The sequence below is a fragment of the Rutidosis leptorrhynchoides genome, chromosome 8 (assembly GCF_046630445.1).
Source record: "Rutidosis leptorrhynchoides isolate AG116_Rl617_1_P2 chromosome 8, CSIRO_AGI_Rlap_v1, whole genome shotgun sequence".
NCBI classification, from domain to species: domain Eukaryota; kingdom Viridiplantae; phylum Streptophyta; class Magnoliopsida; order Asterales; family Asteraceae; genus Rutidosis; species Rutidosis leptorrhynchoides.
Window position 1 is genome coordinate 216,017,750 of NC_092340.1, and position 19,605 is coordinate 216,037,354.

A 19,605-nucleotide genomic window follows, 5' to 3' on the forward strand; every position below is an offset into this window, starting at 1 on the left:
GCGAGGAACAAGAAATTGTTAAGGCAGTGTCTAATGACATACAGATAATTATGGTCAAAAATGTGTCGGATGCAATTACTATCCTTTGTAGGAGAAATAGTAAAGATCACCCTATATCTTTTCGGTCTGGCACAAGGTCTTGTCTTCGACCATGCTATGCAACCACCGTTCTTACGGTTGACACCCCATTTGGTTCAGGTGACCTAATGAATTCCAGGTGAATTCCTAGGATTTTACGTTCAATGGTAATGAACGCATTGAAAATAGGTTTTCAGAAAATAAATCGGTTTTAATTTGATCAAAATATTTTCTCATTCAAGCTCGAGTTTAGATATCATTGAATTTCATGAGTTTGTAATTCTCAATCTTTAAGGTCAATCTCAAGGATTGAGTAATATCAGTCTTAAAAGTTGATTTTTGATCTTTAAGGAGATTATCCTTTTTGGGGGTTTGATTCGTTAGTCTTATCAAGCTAATTTGCACGGCGCCCTCCCCATTTTACGAGACAGATCCTCTCATGGTTAGGATAAGTCTGACCACATGGCAACCCTGTTTGTTGCTGAGGTCCGTGGATTTCCTGCTGATTTTAGAGATGACTTTTCTAGATTTTTCGTCAACCTACAGCTGGTCTGGACGACAACTTCTTGACCTAAATCAAGAAGCGCGTGTTTTTTTTGGAAGACTTTACTTCTTTTTAATGATGGAATTGATTCATCGTGAAGATCCATCTTTCTTTCAAATATATTACAGTAATTCGGGTAAAACTGATTAGTTTAATCCAAAGCAAAAGTACCTGCAATAATCTTGTACAAATATGTGATATATGTTTTGAAGAACTTGATAAATTCTTCCCACACTTAGCTTTTATTTATTCTTTTCTTTGCCTTTTTATTCTCCTTTATTCCATTTTAAATGAATTTAAGCGTTTTGAGTTGTTTCTCCATTTATGTTCTCTCCGAAGTAACAATAATTTCGGTATTATAACCTATTTTTATCGTTCATAAATATGTATAAACACGATTTTGAATTCATTTAGTTGAATTTTTTTTAAATTTTCACAAAATTTGGCAAATAAACTAAGTGTAAACCCGAGAGAATTTATAACCCTTCCCCACACTTGAGATCATGCAATGCCCTCATTTGTAGTAACCCGAACTTTTCCATGTTATATATTAAATGAAAACTATATTTGTATGATTAAATGTTTCCAACATGTTAAGCAATCAAACTTGTTAAGACTTGATTATTTGAAATGTTCTTCATATAGACAATTGACCACCCAAGTTGACCGGCGATTCACGAACGTTAAAAATTTGTAAAAACTACATGATGATATATATATGGATATATATATGGTTAACATGAGATTATGATAAGTAAGTATCTCACTAAGTATATTAACAATAAGTGATATACATAAAAATGAGTTTATTGAATTAAGAAACTCGAAAAGATATATATAACGATTATCGTTATAACAACGTCTTACTAAATACATATGAATCATATTAAGATATTGATACACTATGTTTAACATGATAAAATTATAATTAAGTATATCATTAAGTGTGTTAACAATGAACTACATATGTAAAACAAGACTACTAACTTAAGAATTTTGAAACGAGGCATATATGTAACGATTATCGCTGTAACGACATTTTAATGTATATATATATCATATTAAGATATATTCATACATTATAATATCATGATAATGTAATAATTTAACATCTCATTTAAGTATAATAACAATGGATTAATTACATTTAACAAGATCGTTAATTACATTTAACAAGATCGTTAACTTAAAGGTCTTAAAACAACACTTACATGTAATGACTAACGGTGACTTAACGACTCAGTTAAAATGTATATACATGTAGTGTATTAAGATGTATTAATACACTTTTTAAAGACTTCATGACACATATAAAAGTACTTCTACTTAACAAAAATGCTTACAATTACATTCTCGTTCATTTTCATCAACAATTTCACTCGTATGCACCCGTATTCGTACTCGTACAATACACAGCTTCTAGATGTGTATATTATTGGTATATACACTCAATCATCAGCTCCTTAGTAGCCTATGTGAGTCATTAAACATGTAAGAACCATTATTTGTCAACTAGCATGAATGATTACATGAAATTACAAAAATATTATAAATCATTAATGAATTATTTACATGAAAACAAAATTACATATCCTTTATATCTAATCCATATACCAACGACCAAAAACACCTACAAACACTTTCATTCTTCAATTTTCTTCATCTAATTGATCTCTCTCAAGTTCCATCTTCAAGTTCTAAGTGTTCTTCATAAATTCTACAAGTTCTATTTTCATAAAATCAAGAATACTTCCAAGTTTACTAGCTCACTTCCAATTAATATGGAACGTTTATAATCAATATGAACGGGACATTTCAGTTGGTATCCGAGCGTTGGTCTTAGAGAACCAGAAAATTTGCATTAGTGTGTCTTATCGAGTTTGTTAGGATGCATTAGTGAATCTGGACTTCGACCGTGTTTTCTTTAAAAATGATTGGTTAATATTTTTTTGTTGGAAACTACAAATTGTAACATGTAAATATTATGTGATATATTAATCTCTTAACGTGTTTGATATTGTGTGATAGATGTCTACCTCTAGTACAAATCCCATCGACTCACCTAATAATAATGAAGAGTCGAATATATTTTGGGAAGATTCACAAATTCCCGAAGAGGAACCGGAAGAGGAGGAAACGGAAGAAGAGGAACTGGAAGAGGAGGAACCAGAAGAAGAGGAACCGGAAGAAGAAGAGGTTCTGGAGGAAGAAATATTGATACCTACAGTAAATCGATTAAATAAAAGAAAATCCTCAACCAACGGACCAAAGTTAATAATGGTCAATGGTGTTTCCGCCGAGGAAGCAAAATATTGGGAAGATTACCAATTTTCTGATGAATCGGATCCCGATGAGGATTCTGATGATGTTATAGAAATTGCCTCGACCCAATTTAATAAAGCAAAAGAAAATAATAAGGGAAAAGGTATAAAAATAGAGAAACCTGATTCCAACCCCGATGAACTTTATATGTATCGGCAACATCCGTATTTCCTAAATTGTAACAATAACCCAGGAACTCTAAACCACCAGGTTTTTCTAAACCATTGTGGAAAACGATAGCTCATATTAGGGGAGCACCAAATATCCCTAGGAAATTAGCAAAACGAACCAAGTCCAAAGAAGAAGAAACGAGTGAGTCGGATTAAAGAGTTGTAATCATGTTGTGTAATATATGTAATATAGTGTGCTTGTGCTTTTATGATAAATGTAAAAATTGCTTGTATTGTTTGTTAATTATCTTTTATGAATCTAACCCTCGTCTATTTCTACAGTATTAAAACAAAAATGGATGTTAAGGATAGACAACCAAAAATTTTAGATGACCTACCCGGGGACATGATTGATGAAATATTGTCTAAAGTCGGTCAGAATTCATCGGCACAATTATTTACGGTGAAATTAGTGTGTAGAACATTTGATGAACATTCCAGGCATGCCTTAGTTTATAAAAGGCTTTCATTTGAAAGATGGGGTATATCACATTGGGGACACCGTAAGTTACGCCGTGTTTTCTTTAAAGCGTTAAATGCGGGGAACCCAAATGCAATTTTACACTACGGGTTAAGAACCTATTTTGACTCAACATATCCCAACATAGGACTTCGTGAGTTAGAAAGAGCTTCTAACATGCAACATAAAGAAGCATGTTATGCTTACGGGTTAGTGATGTTCGCTTCTCACCAAAGTGAGAAAAAGAACATCGGATTACAACTTTTAAATAAAACCTTCCCACAAGTGACGGATTCAGTAGTTGGGGTGAGAAACAAGGTTTTTAGATTATTGCGGGGCTGTTGGACATTACGAAACCCTCGTCCCTTTGACGACATTACAACATGCTATATTGTCAACGGCCACAACGGTTATGTTCCACAAGACCAAGGATGGGAAGTAGTCTTAGTAAAACCAGAATGCATGACTTGTTTCTGGACTTGTGAATTACGTGTTTTTATTGCCTTTGCTGAATGACTTGCGTATTAACTAGGATTGTTGTCACAACTGTTTTGTATCAAAGATATTGTGTGCTATATTTCATGTTATATGTATTATAGCGGTATTGTAAGTTTGTAAAATATTGTATAAAAGTTTGAACATGAAATATTATTATAATCAGTTTTTCATATAGAATTGTAGTAGTTGAATGGTATATTAGCTACTAAGGATGAACTTAATGGGTAGGTACTGTAGTGACCCGAACTTTTCCATGTTTATATATATTAATTGAGATTGATATTTACATGATTAAATGTTTCCAACATGTTAAGCAATCAAACTTGTTAAGACTTGATTAATTGAAATAGGTTTCATATAGACAATTGACCACCCAAGTTGACCGGTAATTCACGAACGTTAAAACTTGTAAAAACTATATGATGACATATATATGGTTATATATATATAGTTAACATCATATTATGATAAGTAAACATATCATTAATTATATTAACAATGAACTACATATGTAAAGACAAGACTACTAACTTAATGATTTTGAAACGAGACATATATGTAACCATTATCGTTGTAACGACATTTAATGTATATATATCATATTAAGAGATATTCGTACATCATAATATCATGATAATATAATAATTTAAAATCTCTTTTGATATTATAAACATTGGGTTAACAACATTTAACAAGATCGTTAACCTAAAGGTTTCAAAACAACATTTACATGTAACGACTAACGATGACTTAACGACTCAGTTAAAATGTATATACATGTAGTGTTTTAATATGTATTCATACACTTTTGAAAGACTTCAAGACACTTATCAAAATACTTCTACTTAACAAAAATGCTTACAATTACATCCTCGTTCAGTTTCATCAACAATTCTACTCGTATGCACCCGTATTCGTACTCGTACAATACACAGCTTTTAGATGTATGTACTATTGGTATATACACTCCAATGATCAGCTCTTAGCAGCCCATGTGAGTCACCTAACACATGTGGGAACCATCATTTGGCAACTAGCATGAAATATCTCATAAAATTACAAAAATATGAGTAATCATTCATGACTTATTTACATGAAAACAAAATAACATATCCTTTATATCTAATCCATACACCAACGACCAAAAACACCTACAAACACTTTCATTCTTCAATTTTCTTCATCTAATTGATCTCTCTCAAGTTCTATCTTCAAGTTCTAAGTGTTCTTCATAAATTCCAAAAGTTCTAGTTTCATAAAATCAAGAATACTTTCAAGTTTGCTAGCTCACTTCCAATCTTGTAAGGTGATCATCCAACCTCAAGAAATCTTTGTTTCTTACAGTAGGTTATCATTCTAATACAAGTTAATAATCATATTCAAACTTTGGTTCAATTTCTATAACTATAACAATCTTATTTCAAGTGATGATCTTACTTGAACTTGTTTTCGTGTCATGATTCTGCTTCAAGAACTTCGAGCCATCCAAGGATCCATTGAAGCTAGATCCACTTTTCTCTTTTCCAGTAGGTTTATCCAAGGAACTTAAGGTAGTAATGATGTTCATAACATCATTTGATTCATACATATAAAGCTATCTTATTCGAAGGTTTAAACTTGTAATCACTAGAACATAGTTTAGTTAATTCTAAACTTGTTCGCAAACAAAAGTTAATCCTTCTAACTTGACTTTTAAAATCAACTAAACACATGTTCTATATCTATATGATATGCTAACTTAATGATTTAAAACCTGGAAACACGAAAAACACCGTAAAACCGGATTTACGCCGTCGTAGTAACACCGCGGGCTGTTTTGGGTTAGTTAATTAAAAACTATGATAAACTTTGATTTAAAAGTTGTTATTCTGGGAAAATGATTTTTATTATGAACATGAAACTATATCCAAAAATTATGGTTAAACTCAAAGTGGAAGTATGTTTTCTAAAATGGTCATCTAGACGTCGTTCTTTCGACTGAAATTACTACCTTTACAAAAACGACTTGTAACTTATTTTTCCGACTATAAACCTATACTTTTCTGTTTAGATTCGTAAAATAGAGTTCAATATGAAACCATAGCAATTTGATTCACTCAAAACGGATTTAAAATGAAGAAGTTATGGGTAAAACAAGATTGGATAATTTTTCTCATTTTAGCTACGTGAAAATTGGTAACAAATCTATTCCAACCATAACTTAATCAACTTGTATTGTATATTATGTAATCTTGAGATACCATAGACACGTATACAATGTTTCGACCTATCATGTCGACACATCTATATATATTTCGGAACAACCATAGACACTCTATATGTGAATGTTGGAGTTAGCTATACAGGGTTGAGGTTGATTCCAAAATATATATAGTTTGAGTTGTGATCAATACTGAGATACGTATACACTGGGTCGTGGATTGATTCAAGATAATATTTATCGATTTATTTCTGTACATCTAACTGTGGACAACTAGTTGTAGGTTACTAACGAGGACAGCTGACTTAATAAACTTAAAACATCAAAATATATTAAAAGTGTTGTAAATATATTTTGAACATACTTTGATATATATGTATATATTGTTATAGGTTCGTGAATCAACCAGTGGCCAAGTCTTACTTCCAGACGAAGTAAAAATCTGTGAAAGTGAGTTATAGTCCCACTTTTAAAATCTAATATTTTTGGGATGAGAATACATGCAGGTTTTATAAATGATTTACAAAATAGACACAAGTAAATGAAACTACATTCTATGGTTGAATTATCGAAATCGAATATGCCCCTTTTTATTAAGTCTGGTAATCTAAGAATTAGGGAACAGACACCCTAATTGACGCGAATCCTAAAGATAGATCTATTGGGCCTAACAAACCCCATCCAAAGTACCGGATGCTTTAGTACTTCGAAATTTATATCATATCCGAAGGGTGTCCCGGAATGATGGGGATATTCTTATATATGCATCTTGTTAATGTCGGTTACCAGGTGTTCACCATATGAATGATTTTTATCTCTATGTATGGGATGTGTATTGAAATATGAAATCTTGTGGTCTATTATTATGATTTGATATATATAGGTTAAACCTATAACTCACCAACATTTTTGTTGAAGTTTTAAGCATGTTTATTCTCAGGTGATTATTAAGAGCTTCCGCTGTCGCATACTTAAATAAGGACGAGATTTGGAGTCCATGCTTGTATGATATTGTGTAAAAACTGCATTCAAGAAACTTATTTTGTTGTAACATATTTGTATTGTAAACCATTATGTAATGGTCGTGTGTAAACAGGATATTTTAGATTATCATTATTTGATAATCTACGTAAAGCTTTTTAAAACCTTTATCTATGAAATAAAGGTTATGGTTTGTTTTAAAAATGAACGCAGTCTTTGAAAAACGTCTCATATAGAGGTCAAAACCTCGCAACGAAATCAATTAATATGGAACGTTTTTAGTCAATAAGAACGGGACATTTCAGGTACTACCCGAATTAAAACTATAAAACGCTAATATGAAGAAAAAGCTTTTATAAATGAGTTCATATTATGCTACGAAATACTATTGACTACTCTTAATATTCTATATGATTAACTTGATTCTTTTGGGCTATTTTTGAAGGAAATGGCACCGATGACTCGTCAGAATTTGAACATGAGCGAGGAAGACTTTCGTGCTTTCCTTGCAGCAAACATAGCCGCAGTACAGGTTGTGATGCAAAATAACAATAACTTTGAATCCAGCAATGGAACTAATGCCACGAGAACTTGTGTAGGATGTTCCTACAAAGAATTCACTGCCTGTAAACCTTTGGAATTCGATGGAACCGAGGGTCCAATCGAATTAAAATGGTGGACTGAGAAGGTTGAATCGGTGTTTGTCATAAGTAAGTGCACTGAAGAAGACAAAGTAAAGTATGCTACACATACCTTCATGGGTACTACGTTAACATGGTGGAACACTTATCTAGAACAGGTGGGATAAGATGCTGCTTACGCACTTTCGTGGTCAGCATTCAAACACTTAATGAACGAGCAGTACCGTCCCAGAAACGAGGACAATAAGCTCAAGGTAGAGCTTAGAGGGTTACGAACACAAGGGTTTGATATTACCATGTACGAATGACGATTCACAGAGTTGTGCCTATTGTGTCCGGGAGCATTCGAAGATGATGAAGAGAAAATCGACGCATTTGTAAAAGGGTTACCGGAAAGGATCCAAGTGGATATAAGTTCACACGAGCCCACCTCCATACAAAAGGCAAGTCGAATGGCTCATAAACTTATAAATCAAATTGAGGAAAGGATTAAAGAACAGGCGGCCGAAGAAGCCAATACGAAACAAGTCAAGAGGAAATGGGAAGAAACCAGTGACAAAGGTCACAATTTCAATAATCAACCCAACAATCACAACTACAATTGCACCAATTTTCGTAACAACAAACGCAACAACAACAACCACCCCAGCAACAACTACAACAACCGTTTCAACAACAATAACAACCGCAACAACAACAATCCCAACAATAACAACAAGAGGCAGAAATTCTGCCAGAGATGTGAAGGATACCATCCAACTGGGCTCTGTACAACAGTGTGTACTAAGTGTAATAGAAAGGGCCATGGTGCGAAAAAGTGCGAAATCTACGGATCAATGGCTAAGGGAACAAATAATGCCGGAACAAGTTATGCCGACATTACCTGTTTCGGATGCGGGAAGAAGGGCCATTACAAAAATATGTGTCCAAATCAGGGGGATAATAATGGGCAAGGCCAAGGAAGAGTCTTCAACATTAATGCGGTTGAAGCGCAGGAAGACCCGGAGCTTGTTACCGGTACGTTTCTTATTGACAATACATCTGCTTATGTTTTATTTGATTCGGGTACGGAAGAAGCTATATGAGTAAGGATTTCTATGCTAAATTAAGTTGTCCATTGACGCCTTTGGATAATAAGTTTATACTAGAATTAGCAAATGGTAAATTAATTGCAGCAGATAATATATGTCGGAATCGAGAATTTAAACTGGTTAGAGAAACGTTTAAGATTGATTTGATACCAGTAGAGTTAGGGAGTGTTGATGTGATAATCGGCATGGACTGGTTGAAAAAGGAGAGAGTGGAAATCGTATGTTACAAAAATGTGATTCGCATTGTAAGAGAAAAAGGAAAACCCTTAATGGTGTACGGAGAAAAGAGCAACGCGAAGCTAAATCTTATTAGTAATTGGAAGGTGTAAAAGCTAATAAGAAAGGGTTGCTATGCTGTTCTAGCACACGTTGAGAAAGTACAAACTGAAGAAAAGAGCATCAATGATGTTCCCGTCACAAAAGAATTTCTCGATGTATTTCCGAAAGAATTATGGGATTACCTCCACACCGATCCGTTGAATTTCAAATAGATCTTGTACCGGGAGCTGTAGTGACCCGAACTTTTCCATGTTTATATATATTAAATCAAATTGATATTTACATGATTAAGTGTTTCCAACATGTTAAGCAATCAAACTTGTTAAGACTTGATTAATTGAAATAGGTTTCATATAGACAATTGACCACCCAAGTTGACCGGTGATTCACGAACGTTAAAACTTGTAAAAACTATATGATGACATATATATGATTATATATATAGTTAACATGATATTATGATAATTTAGTATCTCATTAGGTATTTTAACAATGAGTTATATACATAAAATTGTGTTTATTGAATTAAGAAACTCGAAATGATATATATAACGATTATCGTTATAACAACGTCTTACTAATTACATATGAATCATATTCAGATATTGTTACACTATGTTTAATCATGATAAATGATAAGTAAACATGTCATTAAGTGTATTAACAATGAACTACATATGTAAAAACAAGACTACTAACTTAATGATTTCGAAACGAGACATATATGTAACGATTATCGTTGTAACAATGTTTAACTGTATATATATCATACTAAGATATATTAATATATCATAATATCATGATAATGTAATAATTTAACATCTCTTTAGATATAATAAACAATGGGTTAACAACATTTAACAAGATCGTTAACTTAAAGGTTTCAGAACAACATTTACAGGTAACGACTAACGATGACTTAACGACTCAGTTAAAATGTATATACATGTTGTGTTTTAATATGTATTCATACACTTTTGAAAGACTTCAAGACACTTATCAAAATACTTCTACTTAACAAAAATGCTTACAATTACATCCTCATTCAGTTTCATCAACAATTCTACTCGTATGCACCCGTATTCGTACTCGTACAATACACAGCTTTTAGATGTATGTAATATTTGTATATACACTCCAATGATTAGATCTTAGCAGCCCATGTGAGTCACCTAACACATATGGGAACCATCATTTGGCAACTAGCATGAAATATCTCATAAAATTACAAAAATATTAGTAATCATTCATGACTTATTTACATGTAAACAAAATTACATATCCTTTATATCTAATCCATATACCAACGACCAAAAACACCTACAAACACTTTTATTCTTCTATTTTCTTCATCTAATTTATCTCTCTCAAGTTCTATCTTCAAGTTCTAAGTGTTCTTCATAAATTCTATAAGTTTTATTTTCATAAAATCAAGAATACTTCCAAGTTTGCTAGCTTACTTCCAATCTTGTAAAGTGATCATCCAACCTCAAGAAATCTTTCTTATTTACAGTAAGATATCTTTCTAATACAAGGTAATACTCATATTCAAACTTTGGTTCAATTTCTATAACTATAACAATCTTATTTTGAGTGATGATCTTACTTGAACTTGTTTTCGTGTCATGATTCTACTTCAAGAACTTTCAAGCCATCCAAGATCCTTTGAAGCTAGATCATTTCTTGTCACTTCCAGTAGGTTTACCTACTAAACTTGAGGTAGTAATGATGTTCATAACATCATTCAATTCATACATATAAAACTATCTTATTCGAAGATTTGAACATGTAATCACTAGAACATAGTTTAGTTAATTCTAAACTTGTTCGCAAACAAAAGTTAATCCTTCTAACTTGACTTTTAAAATCAACTAAACACATGTTCTATATCTATATGATATGCTAACTTAATGATTTAAAATCGAAAAACACGAAAAACACCGTAAAACCGGATATACGCCGTCGTAGTAACACCGCGGACTGTTTTGGGTTAGTTAATTAAAAACTATGATAAACTTTGATTTAAAAGTTGTTCTTCCGAGAAAATGATTTTTCTCATGAACATAAAACTATACCCAAAAATCATGGTTAAACTCAAAGTGGAAGTATGTTTTCCAAAATGGTTATCTAAACGTCGTTCTTTCGACTGAAATGACTACCTTTACAAAAATGACTTGTAACCTGTATTTCTGACTATAAAATTATACTTTTTATGTTTAGATTCATAAACTTAAGTTCAATATGAAACCATAGCAACTTGAAACACTCAAAACGGATTTAAAACGAAGAAGTTATGGGTAAAACAAGATTGGATATTTTTGATTGTTGTAGCTACGTGAAAATTGGTAACAAATTTATATTAATCATATCCTAGCTAACTTATATTGTATTATACATGTATTCTAATATATTATGTAATCTTGGGATACCATAGACAATTATGCAAATGTTTTGACATATCATATCGACCCATCTATATATATTATTTGGAACAACCATAGACACTCTATATGCAGTAATGTTGGAGTTAGATATACTGGGTTGAGGTTGATTCCAAAAATATATATACTTTGAGTTGTGATCTAGCCTGAGACGTGTATACACTGGGTCGTGGACTGATTCAAGATAATATATATCAATTTATTTCTTTACATCTAATTGTGGACAACTAGTTGTAGGTTACTAACGAGGACAGCTGACTTAATAAACTTAAAACAGTAAAACATATTAAAAATGTTGTAAATATATTTTGGACATACTTTGATATATATGTACATATTTGTTATAGGTTCGTGAATTGACCAGTGGCCATGTATTACTTCCCGACGAAGTAAAAATCAGTGAAAGTGAGTTATAGTCCCACTTTTAAAATCTAATATTTTGGGATGAGAATACATGCAGTTTTATAAATGCTTTACGAAATGGACACAAGTAAATGAAACAACATTATTGAAGGTATTTCGTATGCCCGAGAGACATATTAAATTAATGTGGCCAATATGTTATGATCCAAGTCGGGTCATACCCAATAACAAGCTTACCGACACCGTATACGTATTTGATCTTAACGATTGGATGATTAAACAAATACGCGACACTTGGATTTTAGAAAATCGGGTTTCTAAAATATAATCACTTGAGATAAATTATTGGGATAATTTATATATAATTGTTTATAGGTTTAAATGATTGCATTGTGTTACATTTTATAAAAGGTTTTATAAAATGTATAAGTAACAAATAATAATACATAAGTTTATAACAAGTTTATAAACTTTTATAAACTTAAAAATATTATTGTTTAAAGGGCATGTGTATGCAGAATTTTGTGTCTCCAAGGATGACAAACACATGCCATTTTGCTACTTTTAACACAAGATTCCTCATGTAAAATGCAAGGGCTTTAATACCAAAGTTTGACCAAAGTTTACATGTGATAAATGCTCAAAAAAAACTGCATTTTGCAGCTCTTTTTCCCTTCATTCTGGTCGAACTGGTTCAGCCCCAAAAGAGAGGATTTTGCTTGTAAAAATCAAGTGTTCAAGTGTCTAAAATCCTAACAAATTAAAGGTTGTGTTGGTGCATTAAAAGCTTGGGGTATTACACACTTGAGGCTTCAAGTTAGAGGCTTTATTCCATCATATTTATCATCCATATTGCTGTCCAAATTCAGCTCTTAACTCATCATAGAAGAGGTATAATCTTCTTCCTTCTATGTTATTTGTAAGCATTATTTCATAACTTGATAACTACATGGAATTCAATCTAAATGGTTATGCATATAAACTTGTTTTATTAATCATCATGCTTCCGCTTACTTTACTATCATAAAATGGATTTGTGATTATGTTAACATTATAAACATGTTGTTATGTTGAATTCCATCAATGGTATCTAGAGCCGAAGTCTATGAAATATGCTTCTTATTTATGGTCTTTAAAACCCACCAACTTTGCATTCTATTAACATGCATGAAGGTAGAATGTAAAAATGTTCGGGTTTGGGTGGGTTATCATTTAGGCCGAATTTGGAGGGGTTCCAAAAGTGGTTTTGGACTTGCCATTTGGTTCATATTTGTTGTTATATTATTGTTCACAATCATAGCCATGACCATGTGTTTGAATGAATGCTTGTTTGGTTGATTTATTATTCAATTGATATGGTTGTAATATTCATTCATTTGGTTTGTAAAATTAATTATTCATTTGGTATGTAATATTAATTTTAGTTATGTAATTTATTTTATATTTGGTATGTAAAATAGATTAGGTTGTATTTTCATTTTTTAGAAAAAATGTATTAGGATATATTTTTTGTAAAAATGAAGATGAAAGGATGGAGTCAAAGGAAGAACACAAGAAGAATCTACTTGGATGCAAGAATAAGTGGGAGTGGTAAAATCTCCTATTTTGTGTTATGACCCATTACCCGGTGGCATTTTGTTTTCGGCTAAACAAAATGCTTACCAAAAGGCTTGATTGTGAACAAAATTGTTTTGCATGCATAGTTGTGTTGTTTGATTATGGTTTGTATGTTTGGTTGCTAAAAATTAATCACACAAGTTAACAACAAGCTAAAATGAAATTTAATTGGTTAAATTAGACGTTATTAACGACATGCAAAACGACAATTTAAATGGTTAAATTGAAATGGCTAAAAGGACATTAATAAATGGTTATTAAGAACATGATAAGGATCATACATATAAAATGGTTTATATCAAGTAATTGGCTTAATTACAAAACATGAAAATGGATTTTCAAATAAACCATACACTAAATGCATGTTGGTGTATGGTGCAAAAGTTTTCCTAAACTAGAAATAACGAAAACTCAAAATCCCTTTAACAAACAAGCTAAACAAGTTTAATGCCATCCTTTTGTGAAAACACTTAGACATATTAAGAAACTCTTGACGGGATAAAGGTCACCTAACCGTCATGAGCGGACTAATATGAATAAGGTAAATTTCGCACACTTGTGGGATAAAGATCACCTAACCACTTGTATGTTGAATTTACATGTTTACACAAGTAGGACGACTTGATTTGGGAATCATGAACTTAGGGTCACCGAAGCATGATGAACAAATAGGCGTTGATGGGATTAATATGCCATGCAAAAGGATTGCATGATCCCATAAATTAGAAGTTGCAAAAGGATTGCAATTGTCATTATGACTACCTAGCTAAATCAAATGACGGGATAAAGGTCACCTAACCGAAATTTGATTTACCGTTGGATTCTAATATTTAATAAAACAAATTAAAAGGGTATTGTTTATTAAATTTAAAATCATTACTTAAATGAACTTTGTTAAATTTTGTAGATGGCCGCCAATAACAACAACAACATGCAAAACGCACCACTTAACCTTAACAACCTATCATTAAGGTCTCTCTTAGAGAAAGACAAACTCAACCATACCAACTTTATGGATTGGTTCCGCAATCTTTGGATTGTCCTCAAACAAGAGGATAAAGCGTATGTACTTGAGGACCCCATTCCCGATCAACCGGATGAGGATGATGAGGAGGCAATGGCCTTTTACGACAAGTATTGCCACGACTCCCTTCAAGTCTCATGCCTAATGCTTGGGACTATGATTCCCGAACTCCAAAAGGATTTCGAGCATCATAGTGCATACGACATGATAACGCAATTGAAGGAGATGTTCCTTCAACAAGCGCGTGTCGAGCGCTTCGAGACCGTTCGGGCGCTACATGCTTGTCGTATGGACGATACCCAATCGGTTTCATCTTATGTCCTTAAGATGAAAAGCCTTATTGATCGTGCTAACCGTCTTAACCTAAACATATCAAATGAGTTAGCCATCGATCTTATCCTTAACTCCCTATCAAAAAGGTTTGATCAATTTGTAATTAATTACAATATGAATGGGATGGATAAGAGCATAGGTGAGCTTCACGGTATGCTTAGAACGGCGGAAACTAGCATGGGTAAAAGGGCTTTACCCGTGTTAGCAATCGATCAAGGTGGGTCAAAAGGTAACACCTCTAAGCCAAAGGTGGCCAAGAGAAAAGGACCCGCCCATCAAGGCAAAGGGAAAGGGAAGATGGTTACCCCAACCATCAACAAGGCTAAGAAGCAAAAGGTAGCCGAGAAGGCAAACCCCAAAGAAGACCCATGTTTCGGTTGCGGTGAGATGGGTCATTGGAAACGAAACTGTCCGGTCTATCTTAAGGAGTTGAAGGACAAGAGGGATGCAGGGCAAACCTCAGGTAATATGTATATGGTATATATAGAGCTTAGTATTACTTCTTCTAATACATGGGTATTAGACACGGGATGTGGAACTCATATTTGCAATTCTTTGCAGGGGTTCAAAAGAAGTGATCATAAGGCGGGAACATCAAGTCTCTATATGGGCAATGGTGCAAAGGTGCATGTTAAAGCTCAAGGAGATTTTATTTTGAAGCTTCCAAGCGGATTGGAACTTATTTTAGAAAATGTTTTGTATGCTCCGGATTTGTGTAGAAACATTATTTCTATTTCTTGCTTAAGACAATGTGGTTACGTTGTTAATTTTATTGATGATGATATTCATGTTTCTAAAGATAATGTATTCTATTTCAAGGCTTCGCCTTCAAATGGAATTTATGAATTGGTTCATGATGACACATCATCGAGCTCTATATACCATACTAGCACCAAGAAACTCAAAAGGGATTTGAGTGATTCCTACTTATGGCATTGTCGCCTTGGTCACATAAACAAGAACCGAATGCATACACTTCAAAAGAATGGACTCTTGAAATCAAATGAGATGGACTCGTTTGATGTGTGTGAATGTTGTTTACAAGGCAAAATGACTAAAGCACCTTTCAAAGGGACCTATGAAAGGGCTAAGGACTTATTGGGATTAATACATTCGGATGTATGTGGACCCTTTAAGCCCATAGCTAGGAATGGTGAAAGATACTTCGTTACTTTCATTGATGACTTCAGTCGTTTTGGATATGTCTACTTGTTAAGACATAAGGACGAAACTTTTGAAGCATTCAAAGAATATCAAAGCGAAGTACAAAATCAACTCAATAAGACAATCAAGGTACTTCGTACCGATAGAGGAGGTGAATACCTAAGCGATGCTTTCCAAGATCATCTTAGGAGTTGTGGGATTATCTCACAACTTACTCCACCTGGAACACCCCAACTTAATGGAGTTTCCGAAAGGAGGAACCGAACCCTAATGGATATGGTTCGATCTATGATGGCTAGAAGCACGTTACCTCTATCATTTTGGGGTTATTGTCTATGCTCCGCGGCCCGTATTTTAAATATGGCCCCAACCAAGAAAGTGGAACGAACTCCTCATGAGATGTGGTTTGGAAAACCTCCATATCTATCATACTTAAAGGTATGGGGATGTGAAGCTTATCCTAAGCGTTACGTCCCTAATAAGTAGAATGCTCGATCCACGAAGTGTATCTTCATAGGATATCCCAAGGATGATATGGGATATTATTTCTATGATCCATCCGAGCAAAATGTATTTGTTGCTCGAAAGGCTGAATTCCTTGAAACTAAGTTCCTAATGGAAGGAAATAGTGAAAGGAAGATAGATCTTGAAGAGGTTCAAGATCAAGTAGATGATACACAATTGGTTGACACTAGCACTCAACATGAAAATGTTGAGAGTGATCAAATGGATGATCAAAATACACAAGACGTTCGCAGATCTGGTAGGATTAGTAATCCTCCTGAGAGATATGGGTTTCTCATGGATGGTTGCTATGTGGTTGATTTGGATGAACCAACAAACTACCAAGATGCTTTATCAAGGATTGATAAGGATAAATGGCAGGAAGCCATGAACGCTGAGATGCAATCCATGTATGACAACCAAGTTTGGGAACTTGTTGAACAACCTACTGGCTCAAGGCTAGTTGATTGTAAATGGCTTTTCAAGATGAAAACCGACATACATGGAAACTTGGATACATATAAAGCTAGACTTGTAGCAAAAGGTTTCACTCAAACTCAAGGGGTTGATTATGATGAAACCTTCTCACCAGTGGCAATGCTAAAGTCTATTAGGATATTATTTGCCATAGCTGCTCATTATGACTATGAAATATGGCAAATGGATGTCAAAACCGCTTTCCTAAATGGATATCTTGAGGAAGATGTCTATATGGTACAGCCCGAAGGTTTTGTTGATCCGAAAAATCCTAAAAAGGTATGCAAGTTAAAGAAATCAATCTACGGATTGAAACAAGCATCTAGAATGTGGAATCATCGTTTTAATGAAGAGGCAAAGAAATTTGGCTTCATTAAAAATGGTGATGAAGCTTGTGTATACAAGAAGGCTAGTGGGAGCTCTATAATGTTCCTTGTGCTGTATGTGGATGATATATTATTATTTGGGAATGATATTACCACAATGCAAGAAGTCAAAACTTGGCTAAAGAGTTGCTTCTCCATTAAGGATCTTGGAGAAGCACAATACATATTGGGGATAGGGATCTATAGGAATAGATCCAAGAGATTGATAGGTTTAAGTCAAAGTACATACATTGATAAAATCTTGAAAAGGTTCAAGATGGAAAACTCTAAGAAAGGTTTGGTACCTATTCAAAGAGGAACTGTTCTCAGTTCATCTCAGTGTCCTACCACGAAAGATGAACAAGAGAGAATGAAGAAAGTCCCATACGCATCTGCTATTGGGTCTATCATGTATGCAATGATATGTACTAGACCGGATGTGTCATGCGCTCTAAGCTTGACAAGTAGATACCAGAACAACCCAGGAAACAGTCATTGGATTGCTGTTAAAAGTATATTGAAATACCTTAGGAGAACTAAGGATATGTTTCTAATATATGGGTCTGGTGAGGAGGAACTCGCTGTAAAAGGTTACGTGGACGCGAGTTTCCAAACTGATCGAGATGACTCTCGATCACAATCCGGTTATGTATTCATGTTAAATGGTGGTGCGGTCTCTTAGAAGAGTTCGAAACAGGAGGTTGTTGCGTTATCCACTACAGAGTCGGAGTACATTGCCGCCTCACTGGCAGCTCAGGAAGCTGCATGGATGAAGAAATTCATCGATGACTTAGGAGTGGTCCCTTCCATTCAGGACCCTCTTGAGATCTTTTGTGACAACGAGGGTGCGATTGCTCAAATCAAGGAACCTCGTGCCCATCAAAAGACTCGTCACATTGAGCGGAGATTCAACTACATAAGGGATGAAGTTGAAAAAGGAAAGATATGTATTCGCAAAGTTCATACAGATCATAATGTTGCGGATCCACTCACGAAGCTTTTACATGGGCCAAAACATGAGGGACATGTTTGTGCATTAGGGCTTCGATATTCTAGTGATTGGATATGATCTATTTTATGTATTGTACCGGAACGAAATTATTCAAACTCATTAATATAATTATGGTATTAATTTAATTATGAGTCATGTTCCAATTTTGCATATTTTATCCATGAATAAACTATTATTCTAAATTCCGTAGTTGATCACATTTGTGGGAACAAGTGTGAGGTCTAGACTATTATGAACTTGGATTGGTTAACATTCAAATGGAGAATGTGGGGCAAGGTTGCAACCAAGGTTCATAGATATTTGTGGGACACAAATATTGGAGGACCCGCTCTCAAGATTTACTGTATGGAGCCTTTGTGGTTGATCACATGTAATCTTGAGTAAAGGAGAATATCATTGTATCCTCTGACCTGAGATACATATTGGGTTCAGATATTCACCGAATATCGTGCCTTGATTCTTTCCTTCGCTATTCTGAAAAGGTAGCTCATAAGGGAGGCTTCAGGTATGGTACAAAGTGTAGTGTCTAGGACGTATGTAGCCAAGATGGAATTTGTCCCTCTTATTCGTTGAGAGTCAGATGTCTAAGGCCTGATAAAGTTAAATCTATAAGAGAGTGATCACTCTATGTCTCTTGGATTTAACATGACATCTAGGACAAAAGGATATATTGAAAGATTCACCTAATCATGTTCGAGATGGGAACTCGAAAGGGATGATGTTATTGAATGGCACTAAGTCATAACGCATTGGGGGTGATGGACGGTCGTTAGGTGGTATCCGTCACTTGCATTAATTCCTTATGTTTCTCGTGCAAGTGGGAGATTGAAGGTATTTCGTATGCCCGAGAGACATATTAAATTAATGTGGCCAATATGTTATGATCCAAGTCGGGTCATACCCAATAACAAGCTTACCGACACCGTATACGTATTTGATCTTAACGATTGGATGATTAAACAAATACGCGACACTTGGATTTTAGAAAATCGGGTTTCTAAAATATAATCACTTGAGATAAATTATTGGGATAATTTATAT